A 20,871-nucleotide genomic window follows, 5' to 3' on the forward strand; every position below is an offset into this window, starting at 1 on the left:
CAAGGAAACATATGGGAAACTTGCTTAATTGTTGTGATTGCAATGACAGATGCTACGCAAAGTACGATTTATTGAAAATGAGAAATTGGCATAGGTAATGTATTCACATGTAACATTTGCATGTCAAACTTGTTCCTTCCCATTCTATATTTCACCCCTTTTCTGCTTCAAGTGAACATGCAAGGCGGCACTATAATGAGTGAAGCTTTTGGTCAATTGAAGTTTAGTAGTCTCTACTCTGGCTGGCAGAAGTTAGAATCATAGGATCACATAGTTGGATGGGACCCAAGGATCATCTAGTCCATGGGTAGGCAAACTAAGGCCCAGGGGCTGGATCCGGCCCAATTGCCTTCTAAATCTGGCCTGCGGATGGTCTGGGAATCAGCGTGTTTTTACATGAGTAGAATGTGTCCTTTTATTTAAAATGCATCTCTGGGTTATTTGTAGGGCATAGGAATTTGTTCATTTTTTCCATCCAAAATATAGTCCGGTCCCCCACAAGGTCTGAGGGACAGTGGACCCGCCCCCTGCTGAAAAAGTTTGCTGACCCCTGATCTAGTTCAATGCCCTGCAATGCAGGAATATGCAACTGTTTCATATGGGGATCAGACCCGCAACCTGTTAGAATTCCTGCTCCATGATTGCAGTCATGGGATTGTTGTCTATCACATGACGGTATATGTTTTGACTTCACAGAGTGGGAAGTAACGGAAACAGGATGTCTTTGAAGTGGGACTATTGTCCTTTCCCTTTTTGCTGTCTAATGCAAGAGAGAGAGGGAGCCATGTTGCAGTGCTCCATGTGTGTTTATATGTAAATAAAGTAGATTAGCCAAAATGCTGAGTTGCTGAGGCCTGTTATGCATGATGCGCAAACTCTGCAGATCCCTAAGTGTGCTGGTGTCAGTTGGCATCGGTCTCTGTGATGTTCGGGCTGAAGAAAGCTTTTGAAGCTCCTGAATGATTGACCAGGAGGGAGACAACATGCCAGTTGGGCATGTGTCTCTACCAGGGTCGTACTCGAGTGTAGGCTGAGCTCCTGACACAACCTTGGTGTTATCAGCACCACACTCTAATCAACTTGAGCTATCCAGGCTCCCATCTCAGGGTCTTTACGCTTCTGCTGAAGATTCTGCAGCTGGAGATTATGGGTATTGAGCTTAGACCTGCTGTTGGTAAAGCTACAATCCTTCTCCAAGGAATGAGACCAGAAACCTATAGTTATGGGCCAAGAAATGTTATCTGGACTGTAAAATATTTGCCCATGAGCTTACAGAAGCCCAGTGCAACTTGTAAATTCATTTTGAACAGTCAGTGCCCCACATCCCAGGCTATTACACATTGCTTTTGAAACAGCTCTGTGTTTCAAATTGATATCCATGCATCGTGTGGTGGGGGACTCTCTTTGGGGAATAAAACTCATAAGAACATAAAAAGGTCAAAAGGCCACCTAGTCCAGCATTCTGTTCTCAGGTGGCCAACCAGATGCCTATGGGAGCTGCAACTAGGACCCCCAACATACGGCCACCAACAGTGGAGGTACAACAGCCATCATGCCTAGTAGTCACTAACTTAGCCAGAGCTCTGTCAGTGGATGCTGATCTAACTTTTGCCAGTGGCTTAGAGAGAAGGGCAGACATCTACTTTGAATACAGTGGTACCTCAGGTTACATACGCTTTAAGTTACATACGCTTCAGGTTACAGACTTCGCTAACCCAGAAATAGTGCTTCAGGTTAAGAACTTTGCTTCAGGATGAGAACAGAAATCGTGCTCCAGCGGCGTGGCAGCAGCAGGAGGCCCCATGAGCTAAAGTGGTGCTTCAGGTTAAGAACAGTTTCAGGTTAAGAACAGACCTCCGGAACGAATTAAGTACTTAACCAGAGGTACCACTGTATAAGAAGAGGGCATCTCAGAGTGCATTTCAGTCCAGGAATGAAAGTTCAGTCTTTTCACACAAAAATCAGTTCCTGCTTTCTCCCCAGGATTTCTTTTTTTCAGGAAAATGTTTTTGCTGTCATTAAACAATTGGATGGCAGGAATCTTCCCACCCACCTACCCCGTGTGCAACGCTGTGGAATAACACATTGATGACAATTTCACCAATGAGACAAATAACCTGGTTTTTGACAAGCTGAAATGCAGCAGAATGCAAACAGCGCTGCATGCAACCAATGCAGGATGTAATGGAAATCAATTCCTTTTTACACCCCTAACCTTGACATACTGATTAGTAGGCAGTTCTGAAAATGGGATGTTTCCTATCTAACAGGACTTAGTTGGCTCATATTAGATACCAGCATTCAAGCATATTTCAAGCCAAGTCATATGTAGGACTGAATGATGGACTGTGAGACTTCTGCTGCCTCTGTCTTGGACTGGAGGATTGGCGGACTTCCAGTGGCTGCTAGAAGGATGCATTTATGTTTGCAGAATGCAAGCTTCATTTACTTCTGTGTGTATATCTACTTGTAGAGAATTTGAGAATATGATCTCTAATAGCCAGTCCCTTGTGGGTTTTGGGAGTCTAACTCATGATTTGGATGCCTGATGCTAGTAGTACTGCGCTAATTGTGTAGTTCGTAAATCCTACAATAGAGCAAAACTGTTTTTTAGTGGCATAAATCTGAATTTTGAACCAAAGGAGGGCTTTTGTTTCAGTGGGATTATAGTTTAAAATGTCTTCAATTATATTTTAGTTTATTTTGATTCCAGTAGTATTGGGCATGGTAGGATATATCCAGAAGAGATCGCTAAACATCAGGAAGAACTTTCTGACAGTAAGAGATGTTCCACCACAGAACAGACTCCCTTGGGAGGTTGTAGATTCTTCTTTGGAGGTTTTAAAGCAGATGTTGGATGACCGTCTGTCATGGATACTTTAGCTGAGATTCCTGCTTTGCAGGAGTTGGACTAGATGACCCTTGGTCCCTACCAACTTGTAAGATTCTATAATTCAATCTAGCTGCAAGAACATATGGCTGCATTTGCTTAGAAGCACTGGCTTTCACTGTGGAGGGCTCAACTCTATATTCCTTTCTTCACAGGAACATAGTTACAGGGGTAGAGTAAATGCATCATACAGTGGTTGTTGTTGTTGTTGCTGCTGCTGTTGTTTTAGTGTAGCAGCACCTACTCACTGGAACTCCCTGCACCTTCACTGTATTCTTTTCGGCACCTGCTAAAAACATACTTGCTTAGACAAACCTATCCAGCTATTTAGAATGTTGATTAGAATATTTGAGTGAGATTGTATGGGAAAAATACGGAATAACAGATACAATCTTCCTTAAAATGTATATAGAAAGTGCAGTGTAAGTGATGGAAGTCAATCAATGAAATTTTATTACTTTCATACCGAGATATTTGTAGAATAAATTTGGAAGAAATTCTTCCAACTTTTCTTCTTTTCTTCTCTTTATATTTTCTTCATTTTTCTTTTCCTCTTTCCCCCATTTGTTCCTTTTTTCATATATATGTGCTTATTTGAAATATAAACAATAAAATTATTAATTAAAAGAACATTGATATGTGTTTTAATGTGTTTAATTTATTGTTGATTTTAACATTTTGAATTATTGCTGTTATTGATAAAAACTTATTATGGTTTGATATTTTTGTAAACCATTTTGAATTTTAAAAAAATAATCAGGCTGTATAAATTTTTAATAATAATAATAATAATAATAATAATAATAATAATAATAATGTGAGAATTAATGTACTCAGGGGTTCTTTGCTTGAATCAGGGTGAACTGGTGAGCCTCCAGATATTGTTGGATTCCAACTCCCATCAGCCCCAGCCGGCATGGCCAGTGGTCAGGAATGATTGAAACTGACATCTAGCAACATCTAGGGGGCCACCATTTTCATACCCCGGCTTAAATGATGTGTTAGTTCAATGTATACAATATTTATTCTCTGATGAAGAACATTCTCACTGGTTTGCTTCCCAGAGATTATATTGATATACAGGTTGCATACGCTTCAGGTTACATACGCTTCAGGTTACAGACTCCGCTAACCCAGAAATAGTGCTTCAGGTTAAGAACTTTGCTTCAGGATAAGAACAGAAATCGTGCTCCAGTGGCGCAGCAGCAGCAAGAGGCCCCATTAGCTAAAGTGGTGCTTCAGGTTAAGAACAGTTTCAGGTTAAGAACGGACCTCCAGGATGAATTAAGTACTTAACCCAAGGTACCACTGTATGTCTGGCCATTTGCTTCAACCACTGCCATACTTTTTGCGGATTCATGTGCTATCAAGCAGATCTTAATAGTAGGTACTGTGGCTAATAGTTGGTCCCCAACCTTCTGCAGCAGAATAGGGGAGGGCTGTTAGATGCAGCAGTGGGGAGAAGAAGATGGAGAAGCCCTGTTGCCTGTTGGAACTGACTCACTGTTGCTTAGAGTAGTTGTTAGGATAAAAGCAGGACTCCATGCAGAATTTAGCTCTTTGGACAAAAGCTGGGATATAAGATTAATAAGTAATAAATAATGTGAGGCTGGTCCTTCTTAGTTTCGTTTTACAGATATAGACTCAAGGCTAAGAGAGAGCCATTTGATCAAAGTTGCCCAGAAAGTCTTTGGCTGAACAGTGTTTTGAGGTCAGGTCCAGATAATTTGGAAGGCATCAAAATTAAAAAAGATGCCCATGTTGTTTTGTGCAATAATAAGTGAACAACCAGAAAACTATTTTTAATATTTGCTTATGTGCTCCCTTAGCTGTGTTGATTTAGTAAAGCAAGAAGATATCCGGAATGCAGAAGGAGCAAGAGTCAAGTTCCGCCTACCTCATTTTTTGCTTTTATATGCATTTAAGAATTGCTACAGCTTTACAGAGTCATATTTGAATTAATAGCTTATCTTGTCCTATTTCTTGTTTTCCATGCACAAGGGGAAAATGTGAAAGTTTTTGAAACAAAGCTTTTAAAAACAACATCTAAGCTGTTCTTGGAAATCAGGAGAGGCATCTAGCTAGTTATTTAAGTTGTGTTTTTAACCTGCCATGTGTCAGGACAGACAAGGAAATTTCACATTCTACATTCGGCTTGCTCACTTCTTTAAAAACAAAACAACTCATCAACAAGTACAAGGTATCAAATTCACATGTCTGTTTTTCCAGGGCACATCACGGTTACCCAGAGAATATTACAAAAAGAAAAACAAGCAAGGAGAAGATTGTTTTGAAAAGCAGTTCCTTAGTACCAAAGCTGCTGTGAACATTTTTTTCAACACGCCTTCTTGCTGATGTGGGTTGCGGGAATGCAGACTTAGTAAAGTCTTCCTGTAATACTTCAAAGTCCGCAGCCAAAGTTAATCTAATTTAACTTTACTGTAGTTTATTGACCAACTCTACAGCCCTTGTCAGCAGCCCCCCAATTCACTACATTAACTGTAGTATAATTATTTTCCAAGACAGGAATATGACAAATGCTATTTGCTCTCATCTCCGTTTTGCTAATGATGTGAAAATAGGATGTTCTGAAGGCTTTCTACACTCCTTCAATCTGGGCACCGCCGATGAAGTCTAGTGACCAGGGTGTGTTGCATGTAATTTACTATGCAGACTTTGCCAATTCATGTACAGTGGTACCTCGGGTTACATACACTTCAGGTTACATACTCTTCAGGTTACACACTCCGCTAACCCAGAAATAGTGCTTCAGGTTAAGAACTTTGCTTCAGGATAAGAACAGAAATCGGGGTCCGCTGGAGTGGGGGCAGCAGGAGGCCCCATTAGCTAAAGTGGTGCTTTAGGTTAAGAACAGTTTCAGGTTAAGAACGGACCTCTGGAACGAATTAAGTACTTAACCCGAGGTACCACTGTAAAATGTTTGTTACTTGACCACAGTATCCCCTTTGTAGGACTGACCCAATGACAGATCCTGCTAATATGAGTTCCACTGATACTGCCACTGTCATGGGAATAAGAGACAGGAGTGGTAGTCATTCATTCAAATATAGTAATAATGATCTCAGCTCTCTAAGGCCTGCCCTTAAATAGCCAAATATCTGCACCACACAGATATAAGAGGGAGATATTGGAAGGACGACACCATGGGGCTGTCCCAATGTGCCATTATTCCAACACAAGCTCTGGATCGGGTTTTTGTAGGTGTACAGGGAGTGTGTGATCTGAAGGTGGGAGGCTTTACTCCCCAGCCATATTTTAATGTAAAGCCTGGAAGCTCAAATTAGTGAAACAATGCTTTCAGGCCCAGTATACCTGAAGGAGCATCTTCACCCCCATCGTTCTGCCCGGACACTGAGATCCAGAGCTGAGGGACTTCTGGTGGTTCCCTCACTGCGAGAAGTGAGGTTACAGGGAACCAGGCAGAGGGCCTTCTCGGTAGTGGCACCTGCCCTGTGGAGCGCCGTCCCATTAGATGTCAAAGAAATTAACAACTATTTGACGTTTAGAAGACATCTGAAGGCAGCCCTGTTTAGGGAAGTTTTTAATGACTGATGTTTTAATGTATTTTTAATCTTGTGTTGGAAGCTGCCCAGAGTGGCTGGGGAAACCAGCCAGATGAGCGGGGTATAAATATTATTATTATTATTATTATTATTATTATTATTATTATTATTATTATTTCCCTTCTCTACTTTGCTTAGCATGCTAATGTTCTCATTGGCAGAACAAACATACCTGGGAACAATACTGGTGCAAGTTTTACTGGGGAGACGGGAGTATAAGCCATAAAATTCTCAGTTTTTCTTTTTCTTTTTCAAATGTACCATTTGGCCAGCCGAAAGGAGTGCAAAAGAGCCAAAGATTTTTTATTTTTTTAAAACTTCCCCCTAACATCTGGGTATAGCCGTGTATTTTTACTCCAAGCACAATAAAACAATCCTACTTGCTGGTGGTATATGACATAATGACCCAAATATGTTTTTAAAAAATCATTTATTGCTGTACATAAACAGCTAAGTTAGCACTAGGGATGATAAAATAACAGTGGTAATTCTTCCTTAAGCTGAGAACCATTGGTGGCCCATTAGGATTCCAGATGTGGCAGTGTGTGCTTTCCCATTTGTTTTCCAATGTCTAGTGCTCGGACCTTTGGTATCTTGGCTGTAGTTGTCAGGCATGTTGGCTTTTCAGCTTGAGGTCTTCCTGGAGAAACACACTGACCTAGCTAATAGCTATAAAGCAGCTTATTGTCTTGGGCCTAGTTTGTTAGGAATAGCTGGAGAGAGGGCAGCCTTCTGTCAAAGGTCAAACACCAGCTTGGCCACATTTTCTGCATAGTAAATACTTGCCATAGGTCTGTAAATTGATGGTGGTAACTGGGCAGGAGAAAAAGGAAAAGTCGGGTACCAGCAGCTCTTTCAAATCACTAATGCCCTGGTCCCTCATTGTGTTTACTCAGAATTTAGTCTCGCTGAGGTTTACTCGCTAGTAAATGTGCTTAGCACTGAGCCACAGACCCTAAGTGTCTTTAGCAATCTCTTCTAAGTACTTAATAAGGAAATGTAGTGTTTCAGCTTTAGCAGCAATAGCAATAGAACCAGCCACAATAAGAAAAACAATGGATGTTTTGCAGTCCAGAATAGAAAATCAGTTTTATCTTAGCCCTTTTAGAATATAGACATGACATATTTTGGACACAAATTCTATATAAAATTAGGGTTAGGTTTATGCAGATTCTTTTTTTTTTTAAGTAGCATGACAGTACAGTTCATGAGATAAATATAACAAATGCAGTTCTGGATAATTTGGAAATTTTTGTTCATTTGGGAGCCATTCCTCATTTGAATATTCCCAGTGAAGCCATTGGACCCACTCATATAAGCACTCACCAGAGGGATGAACGAATTCCCTCACAATATTTCAGCGGAACATAGTCATTAGTGCCATTCAGGAATGACTACGGCATCAGAAAGCTAAACAGTTATTTAATAAAATCTCCTCCTTGGTGAGCTGGATGATCCCCCAAAGCACATTTTAAATCAGCTGGGTGGGTCAATCTTTCGATTCCTATTCAAGTTGTTAGTGCAGAATTTGAAGGAGACCTCTGTAGCTGAATATCATGGAACTTATTTTTGCAGTTGTAAATTTTCTTGTGGATGACAGCCTCTGATGTATCCTTGTGGTCTATCAAAAGATAGATAGCAACCTTTGATGCAACATATAGTTGGTTGATTGAAGGAGAATGATGCAGCTAAGACGATGTTCAAACATTGAATAGGTGAGGGGACATGCACATATTGATTTTCAAGTCTGCAGATAGGCTACATGGATACAGGTGTATATGTGTGGTGTCCTCTCTGTGTAATCTAAAATTCTGCATTTCTAAGGCTCACATCATGCAGGGAGAATTCTATATATCATTATCATCATTTATTTATTTATTTATGTGGAGTCTGTTGAAAGTCACTTGGGAGAGCTTTCTAGAGTAATGGCTCCACCACTGAAAAGGCCCTGTCTCCCACACTCTCCCCAGATGATGGTACTGAGAGCAAATCATCTAAGGTTGTTGCTAGGTCCCAGGCAAGCCTACAGGCAGGTGGGCCCTTAGGTCACACGATCCTGTTTCAGGTGTTAAAGGCTAGAACAATAAATAAATAACATATTTCTATTCCGCTCTTCTAGTAGCCATGCCACCGCCATGAGAAGCCGATCAAGCTGACATAATACTGGAGTTATATGCTTAGACCTGCAAATATGTCCTGACCTGCAAGTACCAGAGGAAAGTCTGGCAGCTACAGTTTGGACCAACTGAAGCTTCCAGACTGTCTTCAAAGGCAGCCCCATGTAGAGTACATTACAATAATCCTGTCTGAAGGTAACTGAAGCATGGATGATTGAAGCAAAGTCTGCCTTCTCCTGGACAGACCATAGCTGGCATATCAGCTGAAGTTTACAAAAAGCACTTCAAGCAACTGCCATCCCCTGAGCATCCTGGGAAATTAGTAGCTCAAAGAGTACCTTCAAATTATGTACCTGTTCTTTCAAGGGGACTGCAGCACAATCCAGAGAACAGGTTGAAGCGACACATCCAGGTTGCTAGTGAGTTTTAAAAAATTAAATTAAATTAATAGTACCTCTGTCTTGACTGGATTAAGTTTCATTTTGTTAATCTCTGTCCATGTCTGACTCCAGATGTACCATTGCCTCCCAGAGAAAGGATGATGGGAATGAGAGCCAGTGCTTCCCCCTGGGGGTACTCAAGGGTACTCAAGGGAATGCAGTACCGGCACCCTTCCCCCACAAAATGTTAAAAATGTGGCACCACAGCCTCCTCCAAAATTGTGAGACCCACATGGGAGTAGAAAAATACCCACCAGAAACAATTCAGATTCATAATTTTTTGTGGGGAGTGGCAGTTCAACTTAATGCGTTCCCCACCCCTTCAGCAAGTATTACCAGCGGTTGTCACCAACAATCCAAACTGATCAGGAAATGATCTGCCCTTGATAACAGAAAGATCCATAGGTTATCATTTGGATCTGAGCAAAACACATCAAGTGCATTCCTAGCTAAGTTTGTCGGGCCTGTTACAGTTTGAGTTAGGCCTATGGTTGCTATGGAGGCCATGAAGACTTGGAACTACTTCCCATATGGGGACCTCAAATCTTCCAAGACTATAAATCATGGGCTCTTCAACACTACCTTTGAGACCACCTCTGTTGGCTCAGGAAGGGAGACTGTCAGGCTGTGAGTGGGGGTACATTAGCAGAATACCTGCACTATCTTGAGAATCCAGCACACCTAGCAGACTGTTGGGCAGGGCACCTGGTGAGACAGGAGAGAAATATTTATTGGCTGGGACAAATTTATTAGATTTTATGGTAGCAAGATCATGATGCTGCTTTTATGACTTTGTAATGTTCCAAGGCACAATGATAGAGTCATTTTGGAAGATGGCATCCTAGAAAAACCAATCTAATCTACATCTTGAAATCAGGGATACAGTTCGGAGTTCTAAGTTATCTGTAAATCACTATACTTGCAAGACCTATATTCTGAGCTATCTAGAAGCTCAGATTTACCAGAGTTTATCTTAAGTACCTGTGAAGTAGCTGAGATCTTATAAACTTCATCTGTTCCACAGACCCTTATGACCTACCGGTCATATATTATGGTCCATCAGAGACTCGGAAGCCATATGTTTTTGCTGTCTGCCTGGGATTGCAAAAAGGGGAAAGTTGTTAAGAACCTGACAGGCCACAATGGCTAGTGGGCTGCCTTTGGTTTGGTTGCAGGCCTTATTTTGATCAAGCAGCTGAGGTTCTGTAATGCCTACTGAGGTTTAAATCTGAGCTTGCTACAACAGAGCATTCCATGTTGCAGGCTGGATTTTCATTTCTTTAAAGCACCATCATACCACTTGATGTGTATTAGTAATAGACTAAGCCAAAATGCCTCCAAAACATCTCTGTCTCAGCACAGAGTTATCTGCCAACTGGTTTCCAAGATGACAGGATATATTTCTATAAACTAATGCATTGGCCAAGAGTAGTGTTTTTTAAAAACATAGCAAGATAGTTATGCAAAACAATATAAAATGTGTGCTGGAGGGAAACCTTGCCAGCTGTTTCCCAACACAGAACTCACCATATAGGCTTTAAAACTTCCTACCAGTACTGTATCTGATTTACACTTTGTCATGAACAGCAAGACAGTTTAGAATGGGACTCCAGCCTTTGGAGGCCTGGATAAATTGCAATGGGAGAAACATTTACATTTGCCATTTTTGTTATCCATTTACCCAAGCCAATTTGACCTGTGACATAAGCTGCATGGGTCACAAATAAAATTTCACAAAGCTGCAACTGTCTCTGTGATTTATGCCATAGGCTGAGGTTTTATAGACCACAGCAGGTTCCATTGTGAAGAAAGATGAGTCTCTGCCCACCACCTTACAGGGTGAAGAATATAGACTGAAATATGCTTGCAGCTCAATTTTCCAATAACAATGAATGTCAAGGCCAGGATATTTAGTTGCACTCAGTGGGCACACAATCCAGTAAAAGTTAGTTGTGACTGCATCATCATCATCATCATCACCACCACACCACTTTATTTGTATACTGCCTTTCCACACACAAAACAATGCTCCGAATAGCTTACAACAATGTACCGTATTTTTTGCACCATAACACTCACTTTTTTCCTCCTAGAAAGTAAGGGGAAATGTCTGTGCGTGTTATGGAGCGAATGCCTACGGGTGGTGGGGGGATCTGCTGCAGCCATGAGCAGAGGATCCATGGTTCCCCTTCCTTCCCTCCTCCGTGGTTCGCTTTGAAACAGCAAAGCGGGAGAAGAGCCGCTGAGTGGGGAGGAGAGAGGGACAGAGAGCCTGCTTGCTTTAAAGGAGCAAAGCGGGAGAGGAGAGGAGCCGCTTACACAAGTGTAAGCGGCTCCTGTCCAGTTGGCTCCTTTAAAGCAAGCAGGCTCTCTGTCCCTCTCTCCTCCCCACTCGCTAAATAGCAGCAACGTTTTTTCAAGCAGGCTCTCTGTCCCTCTCTCCTCCCTACTTGCTAAATAGCAGCAAAGTTTTTTCAAGCAGGCTTTCTGTCTCTCTCTCCTCCCCGAACTCCTAAGAGCCTTCTCCTCTTATACCCCTCTTCTGCATTATTAACAGCATCCTTCTCCACCCACCCCACGTGTGTTCCTTGACCCTTAAGTGCTTTTCCTTCCCTCCCCACTTAAAACATGATTACAAAGCAGGATCCACATGGATCCTCAGGATTTTTGCACTGGGTCACCCCAAATTCACCATCAGATCACATAGCATGTCCATGGCTACAGCTTGCACCAAAAAAAGCATGCACCCACTGTTGCCTGGGGGCGCAGTGGTGCAAAAACGTGGTTACAAAGCACGGATCCACATGGATCCTCAGGATTTTTGCATTGGGCTACCCCAAACTCACCTTCAGATCACATGTCTGTGGCCACAGCATGAACCACAAAAATCATACATCCACTGTTTCGTTTAGAATATTTTTTTTCTTGTTTTCCTCCTCTAAAAACTATGTGCGTGTTATGGTTGGGAGTGTGTTACAGAGCGAAAAATATGGTAAACAATGCATTAAAAAAACAACAATTGCAGTAATCATTTCATCATAATAGCAACAATGAAACAGCAACGTGTAGTATTGTAATAGCATAAGGGTGTTTGAGCACCTTGGTCCTAGATGTTCTAGCCACTGCAGCCATGTATGCCAAAAATTAGCCAAAACTCTAGTCAGTCTGATCTACTGTCTGAGCCTCAGGTTCCTCAAAGACTCACTGCCCTATTGGTAACACCATTCAGGCAACAACTCCTTCTATGGTGTTACTCAGTCCTTTTGCTGCAGCAGTTTCCAAAGGCAGCGGGTGGGGAAGCTGGAAACCCCCTGTGATGTTGCTTTAGCCCAGTTCTCATCTTTGGTACCTGCATTATGCATATAGTGACTCTGTGAAGCAGTAGGTGAGGTCACAACTCCTGATCTTGCCTTTTATTATTACATATCTGTTGGCTCCACCTCTTCCCTCAGCCTGTTAGGCAGATGACCCAACTTGCTTTAAGTTGTATGTGTGTTGCACCCATTCTCACCTTCTGTATCTGGATCCCATTCCAGCCTATATGTGCCAAAAAGGGAGAATAGGCCCCCTATTGCATGACAGCAGTGGAATTTGTTTGTTGCAACAAAGTCCAGTTCCACCGTTGTGACTTACATGGGTTGTCCCCAACTTGTGAAGTGGCTGTAAACATTTCTCAAAGACACCGAAGGATGGTAAGATACGAACCTATTAAAGAGCTACCTATATTGCCAGCTAGGGATGTGGGTGGCGCTGTGGGTTAAACCACAGAGCCTAGGACTTGCCGATCAGAAGGTCGGCAGTTCGAATCCCGCAACGGGGTGAGCTCCCGTTGCTCGGTCCCTGCTCCTGCCATCCTAGCAGTTTGAAAGCACGCCAAAGTGCAAGTAGATAAATAGGTACCGCTCCGGCAGGAAGGTAAATGGCATTTCTGTGTGCTGCTCTGGTTCACCAGAAGCGGCTTAGTCATGTTGGCCACATGACCCAGAAGCTGTACGCCTGCTCCCTCGGCCAGTAAAGTGAGATGAGCGCTGCAACCCCAGAGTCAGTCACGACTGGACCTAATGGTCAGGGGTCCCTTTACCTTTATATTGCCAGCTGTTCCTCCCCATAGTTATGCCAATGAATATCAGAAGCATGACCGAAGCACATCTTACCTGGTAGAGCCATGTCATTGACATGAGGAAACTTGGCTCTCAGCAGAGACAGGGCTAGAAGAATAGAAAGGATCTTAGAACACCATTTCCTTTCCTTAGCTGCACCAGGCTTTCTGGGGATGGTTGGCTGGGAGCTCTAATCCATGACAATTGATAGTGAGAGCATCATTTTGCCCTTTCCCCTTGATGTACTTAAATAGCTTGGATCTGGGAATCATTCCCACATTGAGAATCATGCAGAGAGGGTTTCAGATTAAGTTTCCATTTCAAAACAGTAGAATGTAGCCCTGTATATATTTAACAGTAAGATTATGATTCATTTCAAGAGAATTTGAGTACGAGTTAATGTCTGATCCTTTTAATAACCTACAGCGCACTGGAATCTTTCCCCCCCTTTATTTCCATTAAACACTTAATTGAATTATTGGAATCTAAAACATACATGCTAATTCACCACACAGCTTTAGGATGCAGGCATATTTTAAAAGGGTTGAGCGGAATAAAAATGGCTGGTGTTTTGTCTGAGAACAGACTTTTGAATTTTTCAAAGCAGAAAGAATGGGCAATACTCAAAAGGGAGCAAGATGGTGTGTTTCGTACAAAATAAAAAGGCATCCCCTGAACCATTTCATTATTATTTATTATTTATCCAAGGTTGGTTTCAGCAAACTTGTTTGATTCCCCAAGCTATGAATAAGGTTGTCCCCACTTCAAATTATCTATGTGACTTTAGGCATGCTACTGTCTCTTTCAGTCTCTATCCCATCAGCTGAATACAGGTGTAATTATACTAACCTAGTTTACAAGATTGTTATAAGGATTGCAACAATATATGTTTACTCAGATGTAAGCCCCACTGAGTTCAGCCTTAAGCCCAATCCTGTAGTTGGATGACGGTGAAGGTGTTAATATACATCGCACAAATCCTACCATTTGAAAACCCTGAGTCTGAAGATGTTTTATTCTGTTATTACCCTGTACACTGCTTCGATGTTTTCATGCCATGAACGGGTCTATACATTTGCTTGAAGACAACAGCAGCAACAATAATAGAACTTGAGAAGGATATTGGAAGAAGTTTAAGGAATATTTGAAAAAATATGTTAATATTTAAATCTTAGAATAGCTTTGGAAGTGGATATAGGCTGTAGGGCTAGAAGCAGAAGATAGTGTATTTTAAAATAGTATTATTTGTAAGAGATAAAATGTGAAGGTTTTTATGGTTAAAGTTAGTGTGATAAAAAAATGGTTAGAAATTATGATATATGTAAACTGCTAAAGATGAGGTAAAATGAAAGTCAGATAGGGGGGACTTGGGGAAGCCCACCTAACAATGTTTAGAAAAAATAAGGATAAGACAAGAATTTGTTTGTATTGTTTGTTTTTCTGTTTGTGTTGTTTATTTGTGTTATAAAATGAATAAAAAAATTTTTTGGGGGAAAAACAATAATCGAACTTGGGGCTGTCCAATGAAGTTGAATATCAGAAGATTCAGGACAAGACACAAGAAAGTGCTTCTTCAGCATTATGGAATGTAGTGATGGTCCCCAACTCGCATCACTTTAAAAGAAGATTAGATAAATCCATGGAGGGTGAAGTTATCAGTGGGTACTAGCCTGGATAGATGTCTTCTATCTCCACTGTCAGTGCCAGTATGCTTCTGATGACTAGTTGCTGGAAATCGCAAATGAGGAGAGCACTGTTGCAACCCCTTGCTTGTGGGCTTCCCATCTGGCATCTGATTGGCCACTGTGAGAAAGGGATGCTGGGGGAGATGGGTCTTTGGTCTGATCCAGCAGGTCCCTTCTTATGCACTTAGTTACTTTAGCCATGTTGAAAAAGAATTCCTCAGTCCAGCAATGCTTAGTAAGCTAAGAACGATTCAAGACCTGTAGCTGAGAGCCAAAATTGAAACTGGGAGCCAAAATTTAATTTTAAAATTTCCAGAACTGAAATGCTTATAAACAAACTTAGAATGCAGACTCTTCCCTTACTGTTTATATTATTAATTGGCTCAGATACTTAAAAAAAAGGGGGGGGTGTTTCCATATGCATTTCATTACCGCATGGCATCTAAAAGCCAATGACATACTTACAGGTGTTAATATTTTTATTTATTATACAAGCTTCGATATTGATTGTGAAAGATCAGAAATTTAGTAGAGGGACTCATTTTACAGAAATGCTATGTAGGCATGTTTACAAAAGATTGGCTTGCCAACTTTGAATACCTTAATAGCTTCAAATCTTTGGTCCCTGTTTGCATGCTGAACTTTAAAAAATGTGATTTACTCCAGGAACAAGTGCTGTTTTTTCTGCAGAATTAATGTTGAAAGTAGGCATTCAATCACTACTTTGCAAAGTCCAGCTAGTGTATCCTTTAATAAGTGATTGTCCATATGCAATGCATAATGCCCATATGTAATGCATAATGCAGAAAGAAAGAAAGAAAAAAGAAAGAAAGAATACAACTGGAATGGCTTAGCATTTTAGACTTAAAATATCATTTCCTTAGAAGAGATATTCTACCTTAGTATGACATAAGTAAGTGTTGTGTAATTGTGTCTTGAAAGGCAAAATAAATAGGCATTTAGAAAAGCCTATAGGTATATCCATAGATGATTACATATCTAGATATTTTTATATGCATACAGTGGAATTTCTGATGCTACAGTAAATTAAGAAGTTGGATGCTTTTCATATGCTATCCTATTTCAGTAACACAGAACAACCTTGAACCACACTAGAGCAATAATTACCTAACCTAAATCAGAGACAAGCCCAGCCAAACAGCTGTTTTCAGTTTGTTAGGAGATCCATTTGATTTACTCTCTTGGTCAGCTTTCATTACTGTATAAGACAAAACTTCAGTTTAGTTTTTAACCCTGAATTCCCAGTCTTGTTTGCATGCTGCTACAAAATTGCATGCTTGAACTGTCAGAGCCATTCAGCATGCTAGAGAGCTACTGTTGTGTTTTGTATGGACTCTGGTTTTTAGGAGGGAGACATTTGAGTTCCCAATTGTATGGGCAAAACAAAGCCCCAGATCCACACAGTATTCCCAAAGCAAACTGAAAGTTAACTTTCAGACACTCCTGTTTACTGACATGCCAAACCAACCTATAGGACTGGGATATCCTCAACAGATTATTTCACAAGAGGGCACTGAATTATCCATAACCAGCACCTAGAATGGGAGCAGGAGCTGAGCCAGGAAGTTATGGAGCTGTGTAAGTGAGATGGTGCTAAGGAGCTCAGTAGGGAACTCAGCCCAGCAAGCATCAGGAGGACACTGAGAGACTTCTATCCTCGCTACCAATTTCTCCTCTTCCTGGTCATCAGATGGGAGGGAAAAGCTGAGTCTTCTCCTTTCTCCTGAGTTAACCATTACTTCTGAGGTGAGCTGTAGAAATATAGCTTTCTAGCAGCCAAAGGAGTTCTCCTAGGTTGGCTCTAGGCTTTCCACTAGGTCCATTGCTGCCTTTACTATTAAATAAGGAATCAAGGCAGGTCTTGATGGGTGATTGGAGGCCTCAGCTGAGACTCCCATGAGGCAAGGCACTTCAGGCTAATTTGGAAATTTTGTGGGTTCTGCCAGGTCCTCAATTTTCTTCAGGATCTCTATGGGGCTCCATAATTGCTGTCTTAATTTCCATGTCATAAAATGCTTGATTCTGTTAAATTTACACCTCAGCAGTGCTGCTAGTTCATAGTCTAAAACTAAGTTGGGGGGAGTTGCAAGTGCTTTGTGCTTGGTGTATCTAGCCATATATGGGACCTTCAGCTTCCTTTGGGGGACTTTCAAGCCCACATCTTCGTTGCACTATGCACTGTGTGATGAATTTCTTTCTTTCGTCTGCCTGAATCTTCCAACATTCACTGGATGGCCTTGGAGTTTAGTATTAGTAGAGAAGAAGGAAAGCTTCTTTCTATTCAATTTCTCCACACCATGCACAATATTTTACAGCACACCTCTATCATGTCTCTCCCTGACTTACCATTTTTCTAATCTAAAAATCCCTTATAGGGCAATTGCTCCAGTCTTTTCTTTGGAAACTTTCCTGTTCTGACGAGGCAAGCAGAACTGTACGCAGTATTCCAAGTGGTGCGGCACCATAAGTATGTCAAATGGCATTAGGATATTGGCAGTTTTATTTTCAAACCCTTTCCTAACCATCCCTATCATGGAATTTTCACAGCGCTCAAACAGCCAATGCAGTAATTATAAGGACAGGTGCAATGTGATCATTGCATGCTGCTCCACTCAGAAGTTGAGCACTTACAGTCTGTACCAATTGCACCTTCAGGATCATCTTCAAGGACAGCCCGTCCAGCTGGCATAGGCTTCCCGACCATTACCTCTTTCAGTGCCTCTGGCGGGATGACTTTGTTAATCCGTGGGTAGGAAAAATCCATGCCAAACTTCTGAGCATTGGAATTTCCCCAGCGGACTCCTTAAAGATGAACCTACGCTCAGCCAAAAGCCTTATCGAGCAAAGATTAGCAGACATTAAAAATCAACACAACCTCTCCAGGGGTGGGGGTGTCTGCTCCCCCAGGTATCATGGAATAACCCCACCACTTGGCCTTCCATCATACATGTCATCTCTTTCATCTGTACCACACCGACTTGCATTTATTCATGCAAGGTTCAATGTTTTTCCATCGAACCTGCTGAGCCACAGATTTTCCAAGGGTTTGGTGTCTCCGCTATGTGAGTGTGACGGGAAAACAGTTGAATCTCTTCCACATATAATGTTCAACTGTCCCCTACATAGCATAGCCAGGACTAAATTCCTGGGTCCTGCTTTACTGCGCTTGGTTGACAGGCCTGTTGAGTCACATGCTGCGCTGCTTTTGCAGGATACAGATCCTTCTGTAACTCTGCAGGTGGCGAGATTCCTGAATGCGGTTATCTCACACACAAAAACCACCAAAAAACAACAACAACATCAAAAATTAATCGGACAGTTATGATGAGAGTGCATGACGGATCTCGTCTCCAGTTTTCCTTTTTCTGTGAACCATCCCTTGGATCTTTCCGGGCCCCAAGCTGTTATTTGTCACTGCTCAATGACCCACCCTTGCATCGTGGTGTTCACCTTCTGTTGTTAGATATATTGGTCTTTATGCTTCTGTGCTTTTATGTTCGTACATACTTTATGAGCTAATAGCCGTATAAATAAAGAATTGAAAAAAAGGACAGCCCCATGTAAAGAGCATAACAGTTATCCAAGTATGAGGTTATCAGGACATGCATAACCGAGACCAGGTTGTTCCGGTCCAGGAATGGCTGTACAGTGGTACCTTGGCACTTGAACCGCTTGGCTCCTGAACAAATCAGCTCCCAAACACTACAAACCCAGAAGTGAGTGTTCTGGTTTGTGAATATTTTTCGGAAGCTGAATGTCCAACGTGACTTCCGTGGCTTCCGGTTGAGTGCAAGAAGTTCCTGCAGCCAACTGGAAGCCGCACCTTGGTTTTTGAACTGACTCCCGGAACAGATTAAGTTCGAGAACCAAGGTACCACTGTAGCTATTATACCTGCTGAAGCTGGGCATGGGCACTCCTTGCCACTTAGGCCACCTGGCCTCAAACAGCAGCTTGGAATCAAGGAGCGCCGCTATGAACCTTTTTTTTCAACGGGAACACTTGAAATGGATTGCATATGTCATTCACAAAATCTTAACGATCGACAGTCTAATGGCACCCTATGCATTTGCTATCACCCAACATGAGGTTCTTGGGGGCTTGTTGTTTAGTATGCACAATGCCTGACACCCCACATTAAATACTAAGCCTGAAAGGGGTTTCCTTCAACAAGCCAAATGATAATGCACCACTGAAAGAAAAAGCCAGTGTGTCTCAATATGCTTCTGTACGTTATTTTGGGGATATTCTTTAGGGTGCACAATGGTGAAGGCCATATCTGCCAAAAGCCATGGTGGTAGAGGTGGCAAGGATGCTTCTGAAACATCCTTCTCTGCAAGAGGGAACATTATGGAAGACACTGCGTCACTACAGTTTCGTTTTCAGGTTGCCTTGCCTTCTACTACAACAGTTCAAGGCTGAAGTGCTCCTGAATTCCAGTTGCTGGACGCCACATGAGTGGGGAGTGCTTTTGTGCTTGGATTCTGCTTGTGGGTTTTCCACAGGCATCTGGTCAGCCACTGTGAGAAAAGAATGCTGTATTAGATGGGCAGGCTCCTCTTATGTTTCCCAAGTGCTCCACAAGCTTCAGTCAGATGGTCTGTGAAGAGCCCTTAAAATCTGAATCCTATGGAATCCAAATTGTTATATAATAACATACAACATAAGAAACAAAAGAAGCAATAGAAGACAATTAAAAATCACATAGCAACTAGTGCAGCACATTACAGTTGCCAAAACAGGCAGAAAAATAATTTGGTGGTCCATGAAGAGCTTCAGCAATTTCTAAGTGGTCCATGGTGGGGTGTGTGTGGGAGTTTGGGAACCAATGTTTTTCTACATTGTTGTTAATCAAAGGTTTCTAGTATGCTGTAGCAAGAAATTTGAAATTTATTAATTTGATTAAGTATAAGTGTTTTACAATAAGGAGTTGTTGAATAGTTATCATCATTTTACTTGATCAAAATGAAGTAAAGTATTATATTATTTTTATATATAAAATTTCATAGTACAACGTATACAAATAAATACAAATAAACAGGCCAAACCCTACACCAAAGGATAAATGGAAATAAATTTGACATCAGGAATCACAAGACAGAGAAACCAGTAGGAGAACACTTCAATCTCCCAGGACATTCAATACAAGGTCTCAAAGAATTATAAAAGAATTTCAAAAATAGACTGGAAAGAGAAGTTGCTGAATTGCAACTTATTACCAAACTTAAAACCATGGAGAGACCTGGTCTGAATAGAGACATTGGATTCTTATCTCATTATACATGATAAAGCTATTTTTAGCCATCTCACCCCTTGCTTTTCCCTGTAAGACCAATTGCAGTCGTTAACAGTCATCATCAGGTTTACTACACCTATCAGCCAATCACCCATTCCCACCACCCTTATGAGTAATACCCCTCCCCACCCTCCCACTATATATAAGGGTGTGGTGACTTCTGTTTCAGTGTATCTGAAGAAGTGTGCATGCACACAAAAGCTCATACCAAGAACAAACTTAGTGGGTCTCTAAGGTGCTACTGGAAGGAATTTTTTTATTTTGTTTTGACTACGGCAGACTGACACGGCTACCTACCTGTAAATAAATACAACGTTACAGTCACAGATGCCTAAGCATAGTACCTTCCCATTTCAGTAACTACACTGATATAACAATATTTGGTATTCCATCCCTTCTTTTTATCCCATTGTGCTTAGAGACCCAGCAGTTCAGAAAGTTTGCAGCTACATAGGAATGTTTCATATACATGTCATAGTATGTATATATATAATGCAATAAGAGTAACCAAGGTGAAACAGGTGACCTCAAGAAACAACTTTTGGTTAACAAATGCATATCTTTAAGTTGAAAATTTAATTATTTGCCTTAAATTTGTGCTTCTCGGAGCTTAATGCCAGACCATGTTAAATAAACGTATTGTTTCCGTTTTTCATTTAACCAATGGGTTATACTATGACAAATCTGTTTTATATCCTCAATCAACAGATGATTGTATTTGGTAATAATTTATCAAGAAT

General features: G+C 41.3%; 1 protein-coding gene and 1 long non-coding RNA gene across 5 annotated transcripts in view; one reads left to right on the top strand and one right to left on the bottom strand.

Annotated features, from left to right (window-relative positions):
- Nucleotides 1-20,871, top strand: part of SLC25A21 (solute carrier family 25 member 21) — a 281,862-nt gene that overhangs the window by 58,918 nt on the left and 202,073 nt on the right. The window lies entirely within an intron of this gene.
- Nucleotides 6,941-10,300, bottom strand: LOC310846146. Its single transcript, XR_014565163.1, has 3 exons — nt 10,013-10,300; nt 9,046-9,115; nt 6,941-7,287 (listed from the first exon to the last, which is right to left on the bottom strand). It is a non-coding gene; the product is annotated as an uncharacterized lncRNA (long non-coding RNA).

This window comes from Podarcis gaigeae (genome assembly GCF_964106915.1).
Source record: "Podarcis gaigeae genome assembly, chromosome: 1".
Classification (NCBI taxonomy): Eukaryota; Metazoa; Chordata; class Lepidosauria; order Squamata; family Lacertidae; genus Podarcis; species Podarcis gaigeae.